Source organism: Octopus sinensis, linkage group LG3 (genome assembly GCF_006345805.1).
Source record: "Octopus sinensis linkage group LG3, ASM634580v1, whole genome shotgun sequence".
NCBI classification, from domain to species: domain Eukaryota; kingdom Metazoa; phylum Mollusca; class Cephalopoda; order Octopoda; family Octopodidae; genus Octopus; species Octopus sinensis.
This window is the reverse complement of record NC_042999.1, coordinates 57,859,768-57,882,267: the sequence shown is the minus strand read 5'-3', so window position 1 is coordinate 57,882,267 and position 22,500 is coordinate 57,859,768. Positions and strand designations below refer to the sequence as shown.

Genomic DNA, 22,500 nt, shown 5'->3' with positions numbered 1-22,500 from the left:
ATAATCAACACCTTCTTAAAAAGTAGCATAAAACTATGGCTGGCGAACTATCTTGTCAGACCGCCAAGTTTATGTATACAAAAACAACACTCCCATAACTTTCTATCTTCCTGTTCATTCTTCCACCCCACTTTCTTCAACCTATATCTAAACGATCTTTCCACACCTTCAAAACGTACGTAAATTCTCAAAGCATACACATATTCTTAGTGCAAACACATATTCTCTTAAGCATACTCACAGTCTGATATACTGCGACATCGCACTCACATCCACCCACTAATGTCTAAATACTGCTGTATAACTATTCCAACCTTTCATCAATCACCTAGAAACCTGGCTCCAAAACAACAGACTTAAAGAATCGACTGTCTTCTTATTTATCAGTATCATCAGTAAACATGAAATACAAACAGCTATCAGCCTCAACAACACACATACACACGCACGCGCATTCGCACACACACACACACACACACACACACACACACACACACACACACACACATATATATACACACACACACATATATATACACACACACACACACGACAAACATTAAAAATCCTAGAAGTTGCAACATCTTATAGAAATACTTATAGAAAACATTGTCAAGAAAACAAAACCGGAACACGAAAATGCTTAGAGCAACCACAGGTACCACATTCAGTCAAACGGAAAGGTACAACAATGGTGTAAAACAAATGATATTGAAGATACAATCAAAGTTTATTTCACACTTATCTGCGTTTCGCAAACTACAAAATATGGAAAACGAGGTTTTACACATTTTCGCCGGTTATACAGAGACGACATTCGCAAACTACTTACGAAATAAAACATTAAAAAGAAAAGCTACCTGAACATGTAAGGGTCACAGTCTGTTGCCGCAGCCAGCATCATTCCACCGTCTCCAACGCTTGACACGACATGAAACACCACCTTCGAATATCTAAACGCATATATAACATCCCAAACCACTGTAAGAAAAGTGTTATCTCGCCCATTCATCTGAGCAAGTACAAATAACATGCATACAGAAATAACTGCAATATCAAATGCTTTACCAGCTCCAAATAGTCTACGAGGATGTACACTATCGACATTAAGTGTAGAAGAATAGCAACTGTCGCGTTCTACCCGTGCCTACCATTTCATCTGCAGCTAACAACAGAATTTCCGTGAGTACAGAGATAAACTGAACTCTGGATAAGGTGCAGTTATGTCTAAACTGTCACACTTTATTCATGAATAATGAATATTGCTTACTATATTCATTATTCATGACTATTTGTTAGTGTACAGCAGTGGCTCTCAACCTGGGTCCATACATGATTATTAGAGGTTCACGTTAGCAATGCGAGCTGGTAGAATCGTTAGCACGCCGGGCGAAGAGCTTAGTAGTATTTCGTCTGCGGTTACGTTCTGAGTTCAAATTTGCCTTTCATCCTTTCGGGGTCGATTAAATAAGTACCAGTTACGCACTGGGGTCAATATAATTGACTTAATCCGTTTGTCCCCTCTGTGTTTAGCCCCTTGTGGGTAGTAAAGAAATAGTATACCGGAGATCCACAGTAGCATTTTAAGGTTCCATTTAAGTTTTGATTTAACTGTATCTCTTGCAAGAAACAAATTCTCTCTTTAACATTTTACATAATTCAACCTACACAAGTTAATGTAAGAAAAGCAACGTAAGAATTTTAAATCTTGAAATGTATAAAATTAGTTTTTAACCCCTTACCCGGCAGAAACGAATATATGCGTTTTGACCGAAATCGTTTTTTTCTATCTCTGGCGAGTTAACTCGTCAAAAGATAGACTCGCCAAAATCGACAGCAAACGAGTTCCTTTGTCTATTATAAACTCTTTTTTGACATATACGAGTATATTCGCTCACTTTATACGTCTGGCAGTGACGATTTCTGCCACCTTTCGCTTGAGTGAGGCATTGAAGACCGAGTATGATTTAGTCACCTGGAGACAGTCGAAGGGTTGGAAGGCACATTTTATGAATAGAAGTATTCACTTTGTTTTTACGTTGTTTTTCTTTATACCTTTATATTATAACCCCACCATGTCGAGCTCTGATGATGATAGCGATTATGAAGCTTCTCTTGGAGGGTTGGATACATCTGATGAGAGTGAAAGTTCGTCAGAAGAGTTTTATTCAAGTGAAGAAACTGAAGATGAGGATGAGGTAGATGCAAGAGACTGGCAATATTATTGAATTAAAATTCATAATAAATAAGGTTTGAAATATACCTCGAAATCACCATTGAAAACATAGTAAAACAAAACAATTAAAAAATATGTCTGAAAAAATACATTTATTTTCAAAATAATTGTTGGGTAAGGGGTTAAACATCGAATGGCTATGGGGGTCCACCAGAATAAAATAGTAAACAAAGAATGGTTGAATATCATTAGTGTACAGCATCGTCCGCGAAGGCACGTAACTTAGTGGTTAGGGTATATGGATCACAATCATAAGGTTGTGAGTTCAATTCTCGGCGACTCGTTGTGTCCTCGAGCAGGACACTTTATTTTCACGTTGCTCCATTCCACTCAGCCGGCAAAAATGAGTGGTGCCTGTATTTCAAAGGGCCAGCCTGTGGTGTCACGCTGAATCTTCTTGAGAACTACGTGAAGGGTACACGTGCCTGTGGAGTGCTCAGCCACATGCACGTTAGTTTCACGAGCAAGCTGTTCTGTTGATCGGATCAACTGGAACCCTTGTCCCCCTAACCGACGTAGTGCCAGTTTTACAGCATCATCATCATCATCTAGGCAGGGACGTGGTGTAACCGAGACGATGATTCTGTGGGTAGCGCCAAGTCGTTCTACTGACTACATGCGGGTGTATCGGGCAACGTCTGGTGCCCGGTAACGTGCCCACCTTCCAGTTGTTATGGCCCTTACGTGTTTTTTGAGGGTGTTCTTTGCCGAGAGTCCGAAGCAACAGGAAAATTCACTGAAAACATTAGAGCATTCAGAGCAAGTCTCGCCGACTTGCATCCGAAAAGCATGGAAAGATGGGCACACAAAAAACACCCACCACCACCACCACAATGGAACTAAAAAGGGAACCTCGTGTGGTCACTCAGCATGGTAAGAATTAGCAACTAAATCTCCCTCGGATAACACTCTGCCATCATCATTAAAAAAAAAAGAAGAATGCACCGGATGATATTGTCTAGAAAATAAAAAAAAAAACAAAAAAAAACATTAAAGTAAATTGCTGGAACACCTTTGCTCATACAGGACCGACTTGGGTTAAACGCCAATAAGATAACAAGGCAGCTCCCAGCCGCCGAAAGCACCAGCACCACCACATCAGGCCCCCTACCCCTCACTGCCACCGCCACCGCCGCCGCCGCCGCCGCCACCGCCACCACCACCACCATCATCATCATCATCATCATCATCATCATCATCATCATCATCACCATCATCATCATCATCACCATCATCATCATCATTCCCATCATTCCACTACAAAGAGAAGTATCATCGTTATCATCATTATTATAATTATTTCTCACACAGGTAAAAGTCATATATGTAGGGGAAGGGAATAGGAGATTAAACTGACCCCAAATCAATAAGAGTCACTCACCATCAACAGAGGCGCAATTTAGAGTATGTCAATTCGTGAATAAATAAATAAATAAACATTATATCCTTTTATTTATTTATTTATTTATTTATTTACACTTTTACTTGTTTGAGTCATTTGTCTGTGGCCATGTATGGAGCAAATCGACGGTTTCTTTTGCCGAACGGGGACGTAAACACACCAGCATCGGTTGTCAAGAGATGGGGGGACAAACACAGACACACAAACACACACACATATATACAATGGGCTTCTCTCAGTTTTCGTCTACCACTCACAAAGCTTTGGTCGGCCCGAGGCTATAGTAGAAGACACTTGCCCAAAGTGCCACGCAGTGGGACTGAACCCGGAGCCATGCAGTTGGTAAGCAAGCTACTTACCACACAACCAAATTATATAAATATAGTTTATTATAATTTAAGGACGTTAAAATATAATAAATAGCATTGAGTGATGTGAAGATACATATGTGTGTATTATATACATATATACATACATATAAACACGCGCGCGCGTTTGCATATATGTTTCGTAAACTTCGCGAAGATTTTCTTATGAGTAAAAATGCTGATTTCAGCAAAACATTAAAGTAACTGAAAGGTCTAGTTTTATAAAGTTTTTGGTGTAGATTAGGTTTAAATTCACGTAGGGAGCATATGAGGCGTCGGTGGTGTAACGGTTAGCATGGTTGCCTTCCAAGCAGTCGATCCGGGTTCGACTCCCGGCCGACGCATCACTATCACTTTTTTTCTTCCCCGCTCATTTTTATAAACATATTTGTTATACAGAACTGTATAGAGTAGACAGTACTCTACGTTCATTACGCAATTTTTACGGTATGGGATATGATATGATATGTACGCACGTACGTGTGTGTGTGTGTGTGTGTGTGTGTATGTCCCCCATATCACTAAATCTTCGTACGTCATTGCATACCGTATTTCGTTATTCAAAAGTAATATTTACGTACCAGTGTCTAGAAATATGTTTAATATGTAAAATTGGTATATCCAATAACATTTCTCCGCTATATTTAGTGGCTATCTAAGCAATGAGTACGTGGATGATTAATGGGTTGGATGGGTACTGAGGAAGGATCAAAACTCCTGAAATATGGCTCAGTGCTCTTTTTACCCTTTTACTCTTTTATTTGTTTCAGTCATTTGACTGTGGCCGTGCTGGAGCACCGCCTTTAGTCGAGCAAATCGACCCCAGGACTTTGTAAGCTTAGTACTTATTCTTTCGATCTCTTTTGCCGAACCGCTAAGTTACGGGGACGTAAACACACCAGCATCGGTTGTCAAGCGATGTTGGGGTGGGGGGTCAAACACAGACACACAAACATATACACACACATATATACATATACACGACGGGCTTGTTTCAGTTTCCGTCTACCAAATCCACTCACAAAGCTTTGGTCGGACCGAGGCTATAGTAGAAGACACATGTCCAAGGTGCCACGCAAGTGGACTGAACCCGGAACCATGTGGTTCGTAAGCAAGCTACTTACTACACAGCCACTCCTACAAAAACGTTTAATAAACTTTGTGGAATATGGCTGCATAACGAAATACGGTGTCCCTACTAGTCATCGTACCTACTACTACTACTACTACTACTACTACTACTACTACTACTACTACTACTACTACACACCGTTGAAAACACTAAATAAAATTGATAATATTTCGGGCTTTTCATATCATTTACATGGATTTGACTATTCCGCAGATAACTGTGCACATATTTTCCGAAAACGGATTGGGGGAAGCGAGTTTATGGTGTATTAGCTCCTATTTCTAGTATTTCGCGTACTCTCTGTTTTACTGTAATATCTATATATCCTTATTTTCTCTATCTTTTTAACAAGCAGTTTGTTTGTTTCTTTGTACGTTGACCACTGAAAACACTAATAAAATTTCAAGCTTTTCATGCCATTTACATTAATTTGACCATTCCGCAGATAACTCTCTCTTTTATTCTTTTACTTGTTTCAGTCATTTGACTGCGGCCATGCTGGAGCACCACCTTTAATCGAGCAACTCGACCCGGGACTTATTCTTTGTAAGCCCAGTACTTATTCTATCGGTTCTTTTGCCGAACCGCTAAGTGACGGGGACATAAACACACCAGCATCGGTTGTCAAGCAATACTAGGGGGACAAACACAGACACACAAACATATATATATATACATATATATGACGGGCTTCTTTCAGTTTCCGTCTACCAAATCCACTCACAAGGCTTTGGTCGGCCCGAGGCTATAGTAGAAGACACTTGCCCAAGGTGCCACGCAGTGGGACTGAACCCGGAACCATGTGGTTGGTAATCAAGCTACTTACCACACAGCCACTCCTGCGCCTGTACACTTATAACTGTACACTTATTTTCCAAAAACGGATGGGGTGTGGGTGAGTTGATGGTGTATTGAAACCTATTTCTTGTAATCCACGTACTCCCTATTTCACCGTAATATCTATATATATCCCCATAAACAGCTAAGTTTGTTGTTTATACGTTGACCGCTGAAAACACTAAATATAAAAAGCAGTTTGTTTCTTTCTAATTTGACGGCTGAAAACATTAAATATAATTGATGTGTCAGGTTTTTCATGTCATTTAAATTAATTTGATCATTCCGCAGATAACTATGCACATATTTTCCGAAAACAGAATGGCGGGGGAGGGGGCGGGGCGAATTGGTGGTGTAGTGGCTCCTATTTTTTTTAGCCATCCACGTACTGTCTATTTCACCGTAATACTTTTTACAGAGTGAAAAAATTACTCCACCTCTCATTCAATCCACCTCCAGCTTTCTCTAACTTTATACATTACATTTATTGCTTTGAAGTCGCCGCCGGATCTCTACCTCTTTTTTTTTTTCTGTGGAGAAAAAACACATGAGAGACAGAGAAAGGTGGTTACAGAGAAAAAACGAGACGCCGGACCTCCGTTTTCTCTCTATCTATATGTCCCTCACTATGTCTCTATCTCTCTCACTACCTCTCACTGCTCTCTCTCTCTCAGGTTGTATATATGTCTCTCTCTCTCACTACCTCTACCGCTTTTTTCCTCTAGAGAAAAAATACGAGAGCTATATAGCAAAGGGGTTAGGGACAAAAAAAAAAAAAAAACAAGTTGTCGATGAGGACGACGCTGTTCATTATCCTGTCGCATTCCTCAATAGTCTGCAACGAATTGAAGAAGGGCGCAGTCATCCTGCTTCTCAGAAACCTGGATCAGCCAAAATTGTGCAAGAGCTGGCAGAAACGTTAGCACGCCGGGCGAAATGCTTAGCGGTATTTCGTCTGTCGTTACGTTCAGAGTTCAAATTCCACCGAGGTCGATTTTGCCTTTCATCCTTTCGGGGTCGATTAAATAAGTACCAGTTACGCACTGGGGTCGATACAATCGACTTAATCCGTTTGTCTGTCCTTGTTTGTCCTCTCTGTGTTTAGCCCTTTGTGGGTAGTAAAGAAATAGGTATTTCGTCTGCCGTTACGTTCTGAGTTCAAATTCCGCCGAGGTCGATTTTGCCTTTCATCCTTTCGGGGTCGATTAAATAAGTACCAGTTACGCACTGGGGTCGATATAATCGACTTAATCCGTTTGTCTGTCCTTGTCTGTCCCCTCTATGTTTAACCCCTTGTTGGCAATAAAGAAATAAAATTGTGCAATGGTACACGTATGGTTGTGACTGAACTACAGCCTCACATAATCGAAGCAAAAATCCTCACTGGATGTAGTAAAGGAGACATTGTATTTATATCTAGAATACGACTAATACCAACAGATGTCCCCTTTCGTTTCAAATGATTGCAATTAACAAGTCCCAAGGTCAAACACAGCAGGTTGCCAGTCTCCATCTAGAAGAAGGCTGTTTCCCACATGGTCAATTATATGTAGGTTGTTCCGGAATAGGATACCCACTGATACTCTTTATATATGTTCCAAAGAAAAAAGTCACAAACATTGTATATACTGAAGTTCCGTAAATGTTTTAAAATTTTCGTATAACATATTTCTCTGTCATTATCTATAGAACTTCCTAGGATCTTTTCCTTTTGAACGGCAGTTTGTAACATAATTTCTAGGTAACTAAAAAGTTTTAAACTTCGTATACTGGTAGAATGTGTTTATAAAACATCATTTTCTCTTGGCTTTATTGAGAAAATTCTATAGGTTGTAACATATTTCGTCTTTAATTTCTTGCATTTCGGCAATTTTAACCAATCACTGGCGTCCATTTAGGTAAACAACATTCTGTGCCGCATGAATATGTCCCTCCTTTAAGAAACAGATTGGGTTTATTTACATTTGTGAAGAAAAAAAGATATCCTTCCCCCACGCCTAACCCTAACCCTAACTCTAACCCTAAATCTAAAATAGATTGAAATGCAATAGATCGATACTAGGGTTATAATTATGGGTGACAATTTCATACGACACCGCTATATAAAACTTAGATTTAGGGTTAGAGTTAGGGTTAGTTAGGGTTAGGGTTAGGGTTAGGTGTGGGGGAAGGGTATCTTTTTTTCTTCACAAATGTAAATAAACCCAATCTGTTTCTTAAAGGAGGGACATATTCATGCGGCACAGAATGTTGTTTACCTAAATGGACGCCAGTGATTGGTTAAAATTGCCGAAATGCAAGAAATTAAAGACGAAATATGTTACAACCAAAGAATTTTCTCAATAAAGCCAAGAGAAAATGATGTTTATAAACACATTCTACCAGTATACGAAGTTTAAAACTTTTTAGTTACCTAGAAATTATGTTCAAAAGGAAAAGACCCACTTCCTATATTTAGATATTTAAATAAATTTTTAAAATTATGTTATGCAATATTTAAGTACTTTTTAACGAATTTTATTCTAAGGAAAATGGGTATTACGATAGATGCCAATATGTGCCTTATTAATACATTTCAGCACCGTACAGACCGGGTTGAAGGCCGGGAGGCACGCTAGTACATACACACACACACACAGAGAGGCACAGACACAGACACTGACAAACACACGCAACGCACACATTTGTGTATGTATGTATGTAGGTGTGTGTACACACATATGTTTATGTATGTCATAATTTTCGCACAAGTTTGGCGAAAGTGGAAAAGCTGATTTCAGCAAAAATATTTCATAATTGAAAGTTCTACTGACATAAAGTATTTCTGAGTAAATTAAGATTAAATTGCAGCAAGTTTAATGTGTGGCGTCGGTGGTGTAACGGTTAGCATGGTTGCCTTCCAAGCAGTCGATCCGGGTTCGACTCCCGGCCGACGCATCACTTTCGTTTTTTTTTTCTTTTATAAATATATTTACTAGATAGAGCTGTATAGAATAGACACTACTCTACATTCATTACACAATTTTTTTCTTTCCCGCAACGGAGTTTGATAATGCATGTATGTGTGTATTCCTCCATATCACTAAATGTTCGTACATCATTGGACACCGTATTTCGTTATGCAAACATTATACAAGGTGCGTAAGGTATTTGAGGACATACCATTTTTGGGTCATTGCTGCATTTTTTGCTCACTCTGTATAATCTTTGTTTCAGAAAATAATAATGGCAGACCTTCAGCTTACTCAAGAAACGAATAGGCATGCTATTATTGTGGTTATAAAGGCTGGGTGATTTTAGAAATATCGTGATTTTTAAAAGTTGCCACATCTTTCGTATACAAAGTTTGTAAGGAGTTAGAGACTGAAGATGGAAGCGTATAACCAGTATCAAAGAATAAAGAGCATTCTAAACGCTCTGAAATCATCAGAACACTTGAATTTATCCAGCAACAGACCATTCATTGCAATCTCAGAAAATCCATGAGGTGAATTGCAAAAGATCTCCACGTGTCAGAAAGAGCAGTCAGAAATGTTGTCTACGAAGACATCAGGTGTAAAAGGTTCTTAAACAAACTGAAAAATCCAGCAGAAGAAAAAGAAGAAGCTACTGTTTTAAGAATATTTCTTTGTATATTGGTCACGGCGCATACATATTATAATAAAGAGTATTGAGAACATACAGTAGGCTACTTGAACACACACACATTCACAGATGCGCGCGCACCCAATCTTCTAAAACGCATACACACACACACACACACACACACACATTCATACTTATACTTATATAAGCCATAAGCCATAACGTTTGCCAAAGTTTGACAAAAGCAGAAACAGTTAATTACAGCGAAAACATTCAAAATAACATGATGTATTTTTGAGTAAATTAAGATTAAATTCAATCGTCATCGACAATGAAGCGTTGGTGGTGTAATGGTTAGCATGGTTACCTTCCAAGCAGTCGATCCGGTTTCGACTCTCAGTCGACGTATTTGTTACCTCCCACCACCACATCCTTGTCTTTCACATCTTAGATGTTTCATAAACTTATTATTTGCAGTAGAGAGTACGTTACAATCATTACTTAATCGCACATATTTGTTCATGCTATGAAGCGCTAAAGGTTTGAAACGGCAATGGCATACTTGAGCAGTAGATTTTAAAAAAGTCTTTTTATTATTCAGTGCGCTCTTTTGACCTTCTAAGAGCCTACCACTCGCTTTGGGCTGCGTTTCCAAGCAACCCGACTCTCGAGGTCGATGAACACCGCCGATCGCCGCCGGTTCCGAATGGGCCTGGCACCCGCTCTGAGCAGCCCCGATCGAGGGGACTCCGAACTTAGCCGGGCGAAACGATCGACCGTGTACGACCCTTGCGCCACAGCTCTCGACGACCGGCTCGGCCGACGAGATATGGCGTTGGGCTTCTCCCGGTTCACTCGCCGTTACTTACTTAGGGAATTCCGGCTGGTTTCTTTTCCTCAGCTTAGCGATATGCTTAAGTACGGCGGGTAGTCTCGTCCGAGTCGAGGGCAGCGTGTGTGTAAGTCGACCACGATCTGGCAACTTCTATGATTCCTTCAAAGACGTTATTGTGAGAAAAGAAAAAGAAAAGAAAAAAGTATTTTACTATTTGAAACGTTTCAAATAGTAATCTTTAAAATGAGAATAGCTGAAATAAAATCCTTCTATGAATATCATGAGACCTTTTGATCTTCCCTTCTCTTAAATTCCGGTTTTCCTTTAGTAATCCTGTTGTTTTAGATCGATGTATAGAATTATGTATATATGTAAGTATACTGTAAAGTATTAAAATGTATGTATAATCTCCTAATATAATAATGAGCGTTGTCTATATATTCTCTCTCTTTTACTCTTTTACTTGTTTCAGTCATTTGACTGCGGCCATGCTGGAGCACCGCCTTTAATCGAGCAACTCGACCCCGGGACTTATTCTTTGTAAGCCTAGTACTTATTCTATCGGTCTCTTTTGCCGAACCGCTAAGTTACGGGGACGTAAACACACCAGCATCGGTTATCAAGCAATGCTAGGGAGACAAACACAGACACACAAACACACACACACATACATACATATATATATATAAATGCATATATACGACAGGCTTCTTTCAGTTTCCGTCTACCAAATCCACTCACAAGGCATTGGTCGGCCCGAGGCTATAGTAGAAGACACTTGCCCAAGGCACCACGCAGTGGGACTGAACCCGGAACCATGTGGTTGGTTAGCAAGCTACTTATCACACAGCCACTCCTGCGCCTATATATATATATGAAATGGAACCGGAGTGAGAGGTGAAGGTAGACGAGATAAATGGCAAAGAGAGCGTCGTATGAATGAGAAAGGAAGGGGTGATAGATGAATAACGAACGAAAGAGTGGAAAAGCCGATTAAACGGCGTTTGAAGTGTGAGTATATGTGTGTGTAAAAGAGAGGTATGTTTGCGTGTATGTGTGTGTGTATGTGTGTGTGTGTGTGTGTGTGTGTGTGTGTGTGTGTGTGTACAAGAGAAATGGGATGGTAATGTTCAACGCTGAAAATGTGTGAGTATATGTGTGTATGTGTGTGCGAGTACAAGAGAACTATGTAGAACTTTACATATACATGTAAAGTAAAGAAAATATAAAAAAATAATTCAGAATCCTTGTCCGATACTAGATCGATCCCAAAATCTAATCAGTTCGTGCCAGTCACGAGACCAAACATCCCTGAAAGTTTCATCTTAATCCATCCGGCGGTTCTTGAGATATCTTGTCCATGGATGGACAAACAAACACGACTGAAAACAATGCCTCCGCCTTTGCTAAGGCGAAAGTAATAATGATTTCTGATTTAGGCACGAGGCCAGCAAGTTTGATGAGAGACGATTAGTCGATATTATCTGACCACAAGTCAAACAGAGAATGGTTCTTAGACGTCATCCAAGGGAAAACGCATCTGGCAATCGACCAAACATTAAATGGATCCGAGAATTGATTTGCAAGTTAATGAAGAAAAAGATTGATTTTGGACGCATCAAGTCATCCATCGTATGATGGATTCTATTATTTCCCAGATGCCATGTAGATTAAGTACCGTAAATCCTCGGGTATAGTCCGCCCTTGAGTATAATACGCAAGGGATTTTTAGGGGACTGTACCTCTGAAAAACCTAAACCTTGTGTATAATACGCACCCCTTCTCTAACTTGAGCCAAGGAGGTATATATAACTTCCTTGGTTTGTAAAAATGTATACGGTAACGTCCTTTATTATTATTGTATATAAACATAATGCAAACGTATAGATTTTTTGTGGATTTTGTTTGCAGAGAATAAAGAAATAACAGTAATAATGTCGGTGAAAAATAAATATTAAGTAAATTGCCTTTACATATTTATCACTATCAGTTACAAAAGCAAAAGCAAAAAACATTTATTCAAATCCTTCAAATTCAACGTCACTTTCAGCATCAAATAACTGTTCCATTTGATTCCCCGTAAACATGTCAGCATCATTGTAGTGTAAATCTCCATCATCATCAGATTCATAGTCAACATCAGAAGATTCATTTTCATTTATTTCTGAATACTTTTATTTTAATAAATGTTGCTTACTGCAAGTTGACTTCATTGCTTACAGGCTTAGCTTAAGGTATTTTCGCGCCCGACATCACAACATGCGTCTGACTAAACATTGTCGGACAGCAAATAGAGACTCGGACATTTCTTAGAAAATATTTTCCATTTTTAACCTCGTATATAGTACGCACTAGGGATTTTGACCGTTAAATTTTAAGGAAAAAATGCGGATTATACTCGAGGATTTACGGTAGTCGTCTTTATGAGAATTGAATCAAATTTGGTCCTGATCTCAGTCAAATATATGCTATATCCAATAGCTGACGAAGATATTGCAATGATTGCTCCCGCTGTCCTCATTTACATTATATTTATTTGACAAGAGATATGGAACTGTTATTATCCTTTTCCTGGTTGGTCAAGTAAAATTAGTGGAGGTGGCGTGAGCAGAGCTAGCGCGTGGTAATTCAATTTCCTACAAAAACCTCATCTACGTTGCGACATACTGTAGCACACGGTAATGGAAGAAGTCTGTTCTTGGATAAGTGTTTTGCATCATTGAATAGCTGAAGCAAATTAGCTTAGTGCTAAGATGAAAGACAAGGTTTTGGCTGAGAGTAAAGGTCAGGCAAACTTTTGCTGTTTATTAATGAATCATGAATAATTGCGAGTGTTTAATCAGTTAAGTGGAAGATATTCTCTGGAGTTGTTCAGCATAAGAATTCTTGGATAAGTCTTTTCCGTATCGGTGGAAGCTGGAGTCAGATTAGCATAATGGATGGCTTAGGGAAAAGGTATTTTCTGAATATATATTTATGAACGGAACACCTTTTGACTGTAGGTCAACTCTTTTAGTGATGACCTGGACCCAAACAGTAACAAGAAAAGAAGAGTAACGCCATTGTCATCACAATCATCTCCATCAAGATCACCACCAACATCTTAACAATTTGAACTTAGAACTTAAAGACCTACGAAATGCCGCTAGGCATTTTCCCCGGCGTGCTAACGATTCTGCCAGCTCGCCGCCTTAATAAAAACTGATAGCAATAATATCCAGTATTAAGTCAAATCAAAACTGACCCCGTCAAATGTATGCAGTCGGTAAGAAGTTGCAATCATCAACCCTACCACTCTCTTTCTTCCCTATGCAGGAATTCTCCGAGTTACGCGAATTATGTGCTCCTGAACATCTTGCAAACCCCACTGCTCCATATTCAACCCCACTGCCAGAAACTAATTCTGATTCTCCCGCAGCAAAATCAAATGGAGCCCAATGAGTCTCTGAAATTTTTGATACAACTCACATTATAAATATAAAAAAATTAACAAAAAGAAATCCAACAAATATACTGATATTTCAATAAATTAAGCCAATTTATTCTCCCCACCAATAATAAACAACTTATTAAAATTAAAGATATTCTAACCTCATAAGAAATACTCTGAGCAATCGCACGAACAGATCCCGATAAAGCATATTGCGATCTGTTCGTGGACACATTTTACTTTTAGGAGCTGTGTGTTGGCAATACACTCAATTCATTGTTGTAGGGTAACTCTGCGACACTTTGAAAATGAATATAGACATCATCGTTTCGATTCTCAGATATGCGCATACAATTCCTAAGTGGGTCATATTTGAAAGTTTTCACGAGAGTAAGTTAATTGGTCCGAATCGAAGCATTTTCTGTCCATGAAAAAGAAAGCCTAGTCTTTGTGATGCAATTTTGCCTACGTTTATATTTTTGAAGTTAACACGAAAAATCGTCACATATTTCAAACCTAGCTTCAGCTAAAGGATCTAATTGTCAGCTAAATGATTTATGGATCGGCGCGTAAGATGGATCAAATTGTCAACGAAGTGTTGCCATGAACCAATATGCCTATCAAATATAAAATGAATCCATCTGTCGGCAAACGGATGAATTCGCACAATTGTCAAGTTTAAGATAAATCCTTTTGTCATCAATAAACTGTAGAGTGAATCCGGTTATCAAACAACTGTTTAGTAATCCAACTGACGGTAAAATTATTAGGATAGATACTGATGTCGGTCGCATTTTGTATTGATATATTCAGTTTTAGGCTGAGTACATCACAGATATTGATCCTCTACCTTCATTTGACAAGAAATAAAACAGTTTTCATCTGACGGAATATGATTGTTAACTACAGAGATGTTTTGAATTTTTAATGAAACTCTTGTCTTGTTGTACACAACTTCCGAGAAGGGTCAAGAAATATTTTGCCCGTTAAATATTGTTAACTGGTGATTAGTTTGATCCAAGAGTCTGGATACCCAGGGATATAGGCATGCGATGGCGCGTACTCCTACAGCAATAAGAAACTAACGAGGGGACCTCTTCGTGCTAACAATACTAGCCAAATTACCTCTACCATCTTAAAATCGGAAGGACATATTCGATAATGCAGTCTTGGATGAATGAAAATAAGATGGGATGTTTATGGCTGGAACGCTTAAATTAGAGGCTTTCTTGATCAGAGCTGATGATGATCATCATCATCATGAGCAGCAGCAGTAGAAATAGCAATAACGACATCAATAACAGCAACAGTAATAATTATCACACACATATATACGCGCGCACGCACGCACGCACGCACGCACGCACGCACGCACGCACGCACGCACGCACACACACACACACACACACACACACACACACACGCACACACGCACACACGCACACACGCACACACACACACACACACACACGCACACACGCACACACTGCTTGAGTGATAGTTTTTGAATAGTTATCATATCAGGAATGAATTAAGTGCTGTAATTATTCAATGTAAACTGATATTAAACGTTATAAGAATCAATTATCTGACAGAAAAGAGAAAGAGGTCTGTATTTCTTTTCTGTCAGAAACTGAAACTTATAATGTTTAATATCATTAATAGTGCTGCTTTTGATTGGTGCATCCATTTTATTTCTGTAATGGGAAGAAAATATATTCCATATTTAGTTACTTAATAGCAATAATAATTAACATCCAAATGTAGAATGTTTTTTCTTTATTTCGTATTAATTTCTTTGATAACAAAAATATATAACCATAAAACTACAATCGCATAAATGTATTTCCGTCTAAACTGGCCATTTTCTGAATGAAGTCGAATTTAAGACTATTTATAAGAATCAAAATAGATACAGTTTTTCAAATTGAGAAAAAGAAGGAAGGGCAATGAATCCACTTCCATTGTTTTATTCGTGTAGTTGAGAAGCAATCGCCGTCAACGCATTTGGTGGGAAAATAGACGAATTAATTCAACATTATACTCGTTTTCTCTTTCTCTTCCTATTTCTTTTCACCGATTTGCGAATTTGTGAATAATAATGTTGGTAGTTACAGCTTTCCCACGAGTCGAACACTGCTTAATTGCATTTCTTGCGGGGAGAGTAACAGGGAGGTGTTGTGACTCGTTGCTCAACAGTAAAATATTAATGTGCGAAGAAATATTTTCATTTTCAGACAGGTTCGGGTCTTCCTTTCACCTTGTTCTCAGCAAAGAAACGGGTATCGGACTCTAGTAAATAAAAAGTTAGACAAGTAAAATGCGTGGTAGAAAAAAAAAGTGTAGACATTTGAAATGAAACAATACAGCTAAAGGTTGTGCGTAAGGAAAATAAATACAACGAATAAAACGAGTAGAAAAATGTCTACCGTTTCGGTTTATGAAACAAAATTAGAATTAGAGAGGGAGGGAAACGAAATAGAGATAGAAGGATACCAAATTGACGGCGTCTGTTTACATTGTATGTATGTGTGTATGTATGTATGTACCGTAAGTCCTCGAGTATAATCCGCATTTTCCACCCCAAAATTAAAAGGTCAAAATCCCTAGTGCGTACTATATACGAGGTTGAAAATGAAAAATATTTTCTAAGCAATGTCCATGTCTCTATTTGCTGTCCGGCAATGTTTATTCAGATGCATTTAGTGATGCTGGGCGCGAAAATGTCTTAAGCTAAGCCTGAAAGCAATGAAGTCATAAAAGAACCATCCATAACTTGCAGTAAGCAACATTTATTAAACGTTATTACTGTTATTTCTTTATTCACTGCAAACAAAATGCACAAAAAAGCTACACGTTTGCATTATGTTATATATATAATAATAATAAAGGGCGTTACCGTATACATTTTTACAAACCAAGGACGTTATATAGACCTCCTTGACTCAAGTTAGAGAAGGGGTGCGTATTATACACAAGGTTTAGGTTTTTCAGAGGTACAGCCCCCTAAAAATCCCCTGCGTATTATACTCAAGGGCGGACTATACTCGAGGATTTACGGTATGTATGTATGTATGTATGTATGTATGTATGTATGTATGTATGTATGTATGTATGTCAGGTTGCTCTTGGGTGCTCCTGGTAACTTGTAACCCAGTACAACCTGTTGCATGGTCAGGTTGTCGGCGACTAAACCGGCAACGCCATCAAGCTTGCTTGGTGAGAAGAGTGATTGTTGGACACCTTGCAGGACGAAAAACGAAACCTGTCAAAGGATGGAAGAGCCCATGAACAGTCAACAGCAAGCCAACAATATGTGTACATGTGTATACATACATGTATGTATGCACGGGACGTGGAGATACCTGGGTTGGTGTCCAGGCGTGCAGTTGGTCGACTGGGAGTGGGAGACCCCCTTGCTGTCACAACATCTCTTTAGAAGAGGGAAACCTGCGACACTGACAATGTTCGATGATGTAGACTGGTTCTTCTTTTCGAGTTTATGTTGTTCATGTTCCGAGAGTGGGATTGGATTTGTGCAAATCCTTTCCCCACTGTAAAAGAATCATCATGCACAGGCATCGCTTGAAAAATAAAAGTAAGACCTATCACAAAAATGGCTGGTCGTAGGCTTTGCATGTGTGGGACTTTCGATCAGCCAATGGCAATACTCAAACACGAGTTTGGAGCCATTATGTATGTATGTATGTATGTATGTATGTATGTATGTATGTATGTATGTATGTATGTATGTATGTATGTATGTATGTATGTATGCATGTATATATGCATGCATGCATGTGTGTGTCTGTATATATATGTCTCCCTCTCACCATTTCTCTCACTGTATACATCTTTAGGAAGTTAAAAGTTATGGCCGGTCACAGAGCGACCTTTGGTTTTGCACCTATAAAGCGCTTAACAGTATAGGCGATTAGTTGAACTCAAATGGCTGAAAGCACTTGACCTCTCTACAACTGGAAGAAGAAATACGTAGCAGTCAATTGGTTCCTGACTGCAACATGGAGAAATAATTTTGTTTACAAAACCAACTGAACGTTACGTATTTCTTCCTCCAGTTGTATAGATATTGTGCACCTTCAACCATTTGAGTCGAACGAGTTGCCTATACTGCTAAGCGTTTTATAAATGCGTAACTAATAGTCACTCTATGACTGGTCATAACTTTTAACTTTAGAATATGCTTCTTTTTTTCGGTTATATGAATTTCTGACGATATGCATATATATATATATACACACAAAGTATTTTAACGTGTATAAGGAACCCCCTAATTTTTAGGGCTTAAAATTTGGAAAAAAGGTTTTGTTAGGGATTACAATGCTATCCATGTATAAGAAACTTCCATATTTTTTAAACCTAATTTTTGATAAAAAAGGGTTTCTTATACATGTTAAAATATGGTATATATATATATATGTAACACGAGTATGCATGTAACACACAAACAAAAATAGTAAAGAAAAAATTTGCTGAGTTCAGTAAAACCTTGAAGCAGCTGCCGAAACCAGACGTGGTTCCTCCTGATGATGTCTTGAGCTAACTGGATCCTATAAAGGAGCTGTTGTGGTAGCAGACCACGAAACACGGTTGTAATTCCCCAAACTCTACATAACTCAGTATCTTGAAATTGGCAATAGCATTTACGAGAGGCGTCGGTGGTGTAACGGTTAGCATGGTTGCCTTCCAAGCAGTCGATCCGGGTTCGACTCCCGGCCGACGCAGCTTCTTTTTTCTTTTTTTTAACTAAGTGATAAAGAAGTTTATTTTACTATCGTGTAGTCACGGGTTTGATTCTATCACACAAGGGTCTTTCATCATAAACTCGGGTTGAAGGAAGGCTTGTGAGTGAAACTGTTGAGCAGTTTATCACATCGATTGTACACATAATTCAAAGGGTGTATGCTTATGGAATACTCAGTCACTTACAGTCTAATTCAATGAATAAACCATTCTGCTTTTCAAACAACTGAAACCCTTTTTTAAATTTCTTTTAGTTATTCGACCGTGTCCATGCTGGGACACGCCTCAAAGGATTTAATTGAGCAAATTGAACCCAGCTCATATTTTAAAGTCTGATACTTATCCTATCGCTTGTTTTTTCCAAACTGTTAAGTCACGGATACATAAACTAACCAACACCGGTTGTCAAATTTTGCTGGTCACATTCACACACACGCGGACACACATGCATATCCGATGGGTTTTCACACAGATTCCGTCCACAAATTTTACTCACAAGACATTGGTCGCCTAGGGCTAAAGTATAAGACACATACCCACGTTGCCATGCAGAGGAACTGAACCCACGAGGTTGCAAAGTGAGCCTCTTAACATTACAGTATTTAGATTTACCCTCCTTATATATGAGTTTTCATTCCCCCGAAGGGGTTTGAATTTCGGTACACGTTTTAGTTCATTCTACTTTCTATTAGGCCTACCGAAAAGTACACCTTTTAAATAACGCGCACAATCCATGTGATAAACATGTTGCGAGACTAATTTCATAATTGCATGTTTAGACTTCAGTACTCTGAAAAGGGCTCCATGCACAAGTCTCTAATGATTGGGCATGCGATGCTGAAATACTTTGTCGAGTCAGGCATTTGGATTGTCTGGTATTGAGCTGAAGCTGTGGTGAAGGCGGAAGTGGGAGAGTGGGTAGGCGCTATCGGGAGTCCATAAGGGCAGAAGTGTGGAAGAGTGCACGAGCAGCAGGCACAAGAAGAGGGAAAGTGCAGCCGGACAGCACAAAGTCAAGACGTGTGCGTACGACCAATAGAGGAAACGACCACGTGGGTGGTGAGACAGGTAAGAAAGCCTCAATTCTCCTTTTTGTTTATTTCCTCTTCATACTACAAACTATTTCGGCTCATTGCATAGCGTCCAAAGAAAAAAAAATCTACTGTCCACGGTAAAATATGGCATCGAAAATTAGCCCCGGCAACGACATATTGAGACCATTCTCTGGCCAAGGCGATGTGGTGGCTTGGATAAACAAGGTGAAGCTGGTAGCAAAATTGCCGCGGATCTGTTGTGTTTAGAAGGCAGCGTGCTGAGCCTGTATTTTGTTTCTCTTTTACTCTTTTACTTGTTTCGTTCATTTGACTGTGGCCATGCTGGAGCACCGCCTTTTAGTCGAGCAAATCGACCCCAGGACGTATTCTTTGTAAGCCTAGTACTTATTCTATTGGTCTCTTTTGCCGAACCGCTAAGTTACGGGGACGTAAACACACGAGCATCGGTTGTCAAGTGACGTTGGGGGGACAAGCACAGACACACAAACATGTACACACACACATACATAAATATGTATACATACATATATACGACGGGCTTCTTCCAGTTTCCGTCTACCAAATCTACTCACAAGGCTTTGGTCGGCGCGAAGCTATAGTAGAAGACACTTGCCCAAGGTGCCACGCAGTGGGACTGAACCCGGAACCATGTGGTTCGCAATCAAGCTACTTACCACACAGCCACTCCTACGCCTTCGTTGCTGAACGCATGGTTTTATTATCAGGGGACAGCTCATGAGGTGCCCATTTCCCCTCTTTATACACTTTCTCACTCAGCTTGAGAGAATTTTGCACAGTGTACCAAGGTTTATCAAGCCTCCGGGATAAATCCCCGGCTCTTTGATGCGGAAATTGATAGACTGAATCTGTGTGAAAGCGCATCTACACACACACACACACACACACGTATGCATGTATGTATGTGCGCGCGCGCGATTGTCTCCACCACCGCTTGACAAATGGTGTTGGTTAATTTATGTCCCCGTACTTCGCGGCTTGGCGAGTAACCGATCGAATAAGGACTAGATTTAAAAATATATACTGGGATTTGTTCAACAAAACCCCTTTAAGGCGCCGTCCCTGCATGGCTGCAGTCCATTGACTGAATGAAGTAAAAGAATGTTCCAGTCGTTCGAAAAACGGAATGGTCTACTCACTGACTTAGGTTGTAAGTGGCTGAGTATTCTATAAACATGCACATTTTGAATTACATGCTCAATCCATGTGATACATATCTCAATAGTTTCAATGAAAGCAATTTCACTTGAGCCCTGCTTCGACCCGAATTCATGATAAGACTTTTGTCGAAGGTTCCGTGCGACAGGATCAAACCCGTGACTACATGATTGTTAAATAAACTTAATCATTCAATTAATTAATTAAAAAAAAACAAAAAAACGAAGGGATGCGTCGGCCGGGAGTCGAACCCGGATCGACTGCTTGGAAGGCAACCATGCTAACCGTTACACCACCGACGCTTCGCATGAAACTGGTTTACAATTTAAAGGTACTGAACTATGTAAAGTTTATGTCACTAGCCTAAACAGCTGCTTGAAATTTTGGCGAGCTCAGCAAATTTTTTTCTTCACATCTTTTTGTCTCTGTGTTGCATAGATAACTTATATACAGCTGTATACGTCCGTATTTAGTGTATGTTTATTATTCGTGCGTTTTTATTGTCTGTGTGTGTCTCAATGAGTATGTGTATATGTATGTGCGTGTGTAGGTGTGTTTATGCATGTGTATTTGTGTATCTGTGTCAGCTGCGTGTTTGTGTGTGTGTATAGAAAAGAAAACTCCGCTTTCGTACATAACACAGGCGTACACAAGTATCCATCCATCCATCCATCCATCCATCCACCCACCCATCCACCCATCCACCCATCCACCCATCTCCCCCCTCTCTCTCTCTCTCTTTCTCCCTGTGTGTATATATATATATATAGTATATATGTATATATATATATATAGTATATATGTATATAAATAATATATATATATATATATATATATAGCATATATGTATATATATATATATATATAAATATATATATATAATATATATATGTATATATAAATATATATATATATATACATATATATATATATATATACATATATATATATATATATATATATATATATATATATATACATGCATACATACATATGATACATATGTATATTATATATATTATATATTCTCATATTCTCTTACATGTTTCAGTCCTATGACTGTGGCCATGCTGGAGCACCGCCATTAAAAACTGGAGGGGACGCCCCCTTTTATCTTTTATCTTTTACGTGTTTCAGTGATTAGACTGCGGCCATGCTAGGGCACCGCCTTGAATTCTTAGTCGAATGAATCGAACCCATTACTTATTGTTTTTTTTTAAAGCATGGTGCTTATACTATCAGTCTTTCTTTGCTGAACCACAAAGTTACGGGAACGAAATCTCGCCAACACCGGTTGTCAAGCGGCGGTAGGGGGACAAACACAGACGTAAAGACACACACACACACACGCACGCACACACACACACAGATAGATAGATATTTAACTATACATACATATATGCATACATCCGTAAATATATATATATTATACACAATTATACAAACTCGAGTATGTATGTATGCATATATATAGATATATAGAACAGGTTATATATATATAAAGATATATATAAAAAAATATATAGGCATATATACATACATATATGTACAAACTGACATGTATATGTGTGTGTGTGTATATATACGCATACATACATACATATATATATACACATACATACATACATACATGCATATATATATATATATATATATATATATATATATATATATATATAT

The 22,500-nt window shown here is 38.8% G+C and overlaps 1 long non-coding RNA gene and 4 other non-coding genes across 5 annotated transcripts in view; 4 read left to right on the top strand and 1 right to left on the bottom strand.

Annotated features, from left to right (window-relative positions):
* The first annotated feature begins 4,278 nt into the window (after positions 1-4,278).
* Trnag-ucc lies at positions 4,279-4,350 on the top strand. Its single transcript has one exon. It is a non-coding gene; the product is annotated as a tRNA-Gly (tRNA).
* A 4,490-nt stretch (positions 4,351-8,840) lies between these two features.
* Positions 8,841-8,912, top strand: Trnag-ucc. Its single transcript has one exon. It is a non-coding gene; the product is annotated as a tRNA-Gly (tRNA).
* A 1,527-nt stretch (positions 8,913-10,439) lies between these two features.
* The window catches only part of LOC118762460, a 15,958-nt gene continuing 3,897 nt past the window's right edge, over positions 10,440-22,500 (top strand). Inside the window, exons 1-2 of the long non-coding RNA XR_004998212.1 lie at positions 10,440-10,513; positions 13,084-13,089. This is a non-coding gene — a long non-coding RNA (uncharacterized LOC118762460). The remainder of the gene's footprint in view (positions 10,514-13,083; positions 13,090-22,500) is intronic.
* On the top strand, positions 18,499-18,570 carry Trnag-ucc. Its single transcript has one exon. It is a non-coding gene; the product is annotated as a tRNA-Gly (tRNA).
* Trnag-ucc lies at positions 21,051-21,122 on the bottom strand. Its single transcript has one exon. It is a non-coding gene; the product is annotated as a tRNA-Gly (tRNA).